The sequence below is a fragment of the Lathyrus oleraceus genome, chromosome 6 (genome assembly GCF_024323335.1).
Source record: "Lathyrus oleraceus cultivar Zhongwan6 chromosome 6, CAAS_Psat_ZW6_1.0, whole genome shotgun sequence".
Taxonomy (NCBI): domain Eukaryota; kingdom Viridiplantae; phylum Streptophyta; class Magnoliopsida; order Fabales; family Fabaceae; genus Lathyrus; species Lathyrus oleraceus.
The window spans coordinates 115,728,329-115,733,452 of record NC_066584.1 but is presented as its reverse complement, the minus strand read 5'-3'; the positions used below and the strand labels follow the sequence as shown (position 1 = coordinate 115,733,452).

The 5,124-nt window shown below is 30.6% G+C and overlaps 1 long non-coding RNA gene across 1 annotated transcript; it reads right to left on the bottom strand.

Moving 5' to 3' along the window:
- Nucleotides 1-4,132: 4,132 nt before the first annotated feature.
- Nucleotides 4,133-5,124, bottom strand: LOC127096824 (uncharacterized). The gene is made up of 2 exons (XR_007792840.1): nt 4,732-5,124; nt 4,133-4,375 (listed from the first exon to the last, which is right to left on the bottom strand). It is a non-coding gene; the product is annotated as an uncharacterized LOC127096824 (long non-coding RNA).

The following is a 5,124-nucleotide window of genomic DNA, read 5'->3' as shown; positions in this document are numbered from 1 at the left end:
TTTGTTCAAACAAATTGTCGAATCTCTGAGATATGTGTGCAACAGTCGACCTAATATAAGTTTCTCAATCAAATTAGTGAGTAGATACATGAGTGAACTAAGGGTGTCGCACATGAAGGATGCAAGACGAACATTGAGATACTTAAATGGATCAACAAACTATGGAATTCTGTTTCGACGAGATTTTGAAAGAAAATAAGCTATGATTAATTGCTATTCAGATGTTGATTAGTGTGGAGACTAGGAAGATCGAAGAAGCACAACTGATTACTTCTTTCAAGTATTTGTTGCCCCAATCTCACGGTGCTCGAGAAAGCACCATGTGTGACATTATCATCATGTGAGGATGAATATATAGTAGGATCATATGTTGCCTGTCAAGAAATTTGGATCATATATATGATGGAAGAGATGGAGGTCGAAGTGAAGAAACCTCTATTGCTGTAGATCGACAATAAGTCAACCATTAATCTTGCAAATAATCCAGTTCTGCATGGGAGAAGTAAGCACATTAAGACTGCGTTTCATTTCCTAAGAAGAAGGTAAACCAGGGTGAACTTAAAGTGAGACATTGCTCGAGTGAAGTATAGTTGACCGATATTTTCACCAAAGGATTGAAGATCGGTAGATTCCTAAATTTGAAAAAGAAATTATGAATAGTTCATATCGATTATGATTAGCTAGTGTTTAGTAATTTGGATTATAAAATGGTATGTTGAGAGTATAATCCAAGTTGTGGAATCCAATCCCAAACCCAAATTGATTAGGGTTAGAGTTTGTTATTTAATTACTTAATATTCAAGTAATATAATTTTTATATATGTATATGTAATTCAGTTTTAATATAATATAATTCAATAATAACAATTTTTATTCTTCATTCTCTCTTTTCTCTCCTAACTAAAAGTGTCTCGCACACTAACATTTACTTCTTTCTTTCAATTTTTTTTTATGTATTAAGAGATAATGAAAACGAAAATCTGAGTGTTGGTAAGAATTGAAACTGAATCATAAACCTTCAATTATAGAAAGATTCAAGCAAGAATCTCAAGAAAAGTGGTGAATCAAAATTGATTCGTGAGTTATGGTGGAGCTTTAAATCTAGCTTTTATGGTGAGAAAAATTCTTTTACTTCCTCTTAATATCTACCAAATCGACAAATAAAAATCATGACTAAAACCATCGTGCCGGAATCAACTGAGGTTATCGTGAACTCTTTTCTGTAAGGGTGAGTCTCTATGATGTTTATAGTGGAGAACTAAAAGATGTTTGAGTGATTTTTGTTTGATGTTGAATTTGTTAGTAAACTAATATTACGGGTTTTACTTTATTGAAAAAAAATGTAATGTTGTTACAGAAGAATCAAGAATCATATTTTCTTCATTAACTATGGTGTTTTTAAATCAAATCGGTTTTCTATAGAATGTGTATCTGTTTTTTATTTGAGATTTGAAAATAAGGTTTCTTGAAGAAAATATTGGGCTTGAGTTGGGAATTATTAGATAAACTTTTATAATCTGTTTAGTCTAAAAGCATATTCTATTGGACTTATTTTACTAAATTATATGGTTGAGAACTTTCTTGTTAACATGTCACCAAGTGTAAATTGCATATGGTTGAGAACTTTCTTGTTAACATGTCACTACAGGGCTAGTATTTTAATCATCAAATAAAATGTATCAATTTTTTTTTTGAATAATTATTTCTCAAGTTCATACTGACCCAGATCCTCTATTTTTTATGTTAAAGGGTTTTAACCTTGTTTAATATATTCTAAAATGATTTACAAATTGGTAAAGCGTGGTATTTCTTGGCTTCAGGAACCTGAAAAGGTTTCGTGTTAACTTATCTCAAAGCACTAGATATTTGAAGATTTAATTGGTGTATGCATTTGTTAAATTCTGATTTCGTTTTATGTTTTAGCGAAAATCTAAAAGTTAGAAAAAGAAAACTTTGATATTTCATTTACCAAACCAACTAGTATATTTTTAAAGAAGCCTTAAAATGATTTATTCAAGGGAATCATGCATTGAGTTATTAATTCTTTTAAGATGATCCAAGTATGTTTTATATTTTGAAAATTTTAGTTAAAAATGCGTTCTTAACAGAAATTTCAACTGGTGTTTTATACGTTGGAGATATTTGTTGTTTCTTTAAAGGTAATTATTCTTTTTTTTTTCCAGTGTTTAAAATGGAATTTTCAATAAATTATTCTATTGTGATTATGTGAATTTTGTATTAGATACAAGTGGAAGTGTAATCTTGAGTCTTTGTGTGAGTTAGAGTTTGGTCATGTAACTTAGACTTTTGGAATGGAAATAACTTTTTCAATTATTTAAACGATACTTTGATTTTGGTGTGTTCTCTAATCGACATTATTAAACCGGTGATTTAGGGGCGTGTGGATTCCAATTCGAGAAACTTAAGCTACGTCTGGGAGCGAGAGAGTAGTGGCGAGGATTGTGTAATCTTCGTGGACCTTTGGAGTAAATGTTGAATTGTAATTCCTTGTGTCGAAGCAGATAGTGCTCGACAGAAACAAAGATGTGTCGAAATATGTAGTGTATGTCGAGTTGTATTAGATGTCGAAGTGTCGAAGCAGGTTGCTTGACACATAATTTCGACGTAGATCAAAATAGGTGTTTTAGGCCTTTGTAATTTTTGGGCTTTAGCTTAAGGAGCAAGCTAGCTCAACTATAAATAGAGGGAGTAACCCTTATTTTCACAACAATCTTGTAATCCTTGTAGTTGCAAAATTAACGAGATTTTCCACAGGCTGTGGACAGAGAGAGACTCTGCATAAATCATCTTGTTTCCCAATTTCCGTCAAACCCTAATCTTCTTTCTTATTCAATTTAATTTTCTTATTTTCATCATCATTGTGCAGCAATACAATCTTGTAACCAAGGTTGGTTGATTCACTCGAGTGATGAGTGAAGAACAAGTGAGAATTTGATTGATTGATTGAATCTTGTTCATCAAGATTGACTCAGAATTACTCAAAGTTTTAGGTTTAATTCCAACATCTGGGATCTAGAGCACCGTCTGAGCGATTTGTGGGAAGCAAAACACGATGGTGATGAATCATCCGAACAGGCATTTCCCGACGAGTCTCCCAATTCTGAAGAATCAAAATTACGAAAATTGGTGCAAGCAGATAAATATTGTCTTTTTCTATCAAGATCTTTTGGGATCTTGTAAAGGAGGGAGTGTCACTGCTTGCAACAAATGCGACATATGAAGAAAACGTTGTTGTCATACCCCAAATTTTGCCCTAATTAATTTACCTGCATTTATCCATTGACATTCATTCATCTGAAGCTAAGTCATTCATTCTCATACATCTTTGTGTAGTCATTTCATTCATATGAATCCCATCATTTGATTTAACTTCTTATGATCATTTCAGTTGGTCATATAAGTCTAAATCAGAGTTAAAATTTGAGAACTCTGGGTAGCCTTGTTTGATTTGTTTGTTCTAACCAGTCCCTGAGATTTCTCTACTCATTGCATGTATGTAATCAGACTAAGAACTTGAGATTTTGATGATGATCTTTCATTATGTTTTCTAATTTATTTTTTATCAATCGGAACCACATCACCGCTTTCATGCATATATACCTACCTACCATACACCGTGTCATTCATACAATTTATTTTTCATACATTGTGCCATTGCATGTCTATGGTTGGTATTTTGTTTAGAGGTTTTGTTTTATGACTTTCATTTAAAAAGTTTAGCTTTATTTAATTAAAACTATGTCTTTATATTGCATTTCAAAATGAGTGCCATTTGGTTTTGTCTTGTGTTGATTCTTATTTACTAAGTTTCAGCAAGAAAGACTAATTGATTTACAAGTCTAAGTTTTTGTTTTTGTTTTTTATTATGTGATTAGAAGTAGTAATAATAATATTTAATTTGCTATTAATTAAGTCAAGAGTTAAGATATAATGGTAGTCATGTTTTTATTTAAGTAATACTTTTTTGATCACATTTTATAAAAATTGAACTTTGTTTTATATTAAAATCCAAATATATATTATATATATATATATATATATATATATATATATATATATATAATATATATATATATATATATATATATAATATATATATATATATATAATAATATATAAAAGTTTCATTTCATTTTATTTCACTTCTACATCATAAGACAAAACAAAGCAAAAATGGGATTTAGAAAAAATCATATAAGTAATTTTCTATGTTACATAGAAGTTCAATATGTTTCAGTAACAAAAAAAAATAGTATCATTGTTAGGACCCCTCCGAGCATTGCAGTTTTTTTTATGCACTTTATCTTAAGCATTACAGCTGCCACTTTGTCTCTTTTAGGGACAAAATTGTGTCCTGATGCAGCAGGAAAACAGGAATAGCAGAATTAACATATTTTTTTAGAAACAATCTATAAACTAAGAAATCAGACAAAGTAAAGTTTTTTTTACCATCACAATTTGAGAGGGATGACAGTTTTTTTCATCAGAAAATCATAAGAAACTTTTGAACTTAAAAAGTGAATCAATTAAAAAGGCATGTTATATCGATATCACTACAAAAACCCTAATCTGAACTGAGATGTGTCTACTATAAATAGAGAGTTCAAGAAAAACTGAGGGGGGACCTAAGACATATTTTTTCAGAAAAATTAGCATGAACATCAATATCCAAACAATCTAAGATATCAAAGAAACTTGAAATAAAATCACCTCAATTCAACACAGCGATAGCAGAAGAAGTTCAAAAACAAAACGAACAAAATGAGGGAGGGGAATATCCGTGATCGATATCCCGTCGGAGCTATCGTCGTCAATTTAAGGTGGTTTTCATTTCTTCCTGTCTTTTGCTTCGATACTGTTGTTGTTTGATATCATTTCAGATAATATTGTCCATATCATATTTTTGCTTGTGTGAGGAACGAGTTTAGGTGTCGATTTTGAATCGGCTAATAATATTTCTAATTTTTGTATGATTATGTGATCTACTTGAGATGAGAGAGATTTAGAGAGGCAGAGAGAAGAGAGAAGGAGATTAAACAAGGAAATCTTTGATATTTCATAATCGTGTGGTTTCATTACTTTGTTTTATTATTTTATTTTCCT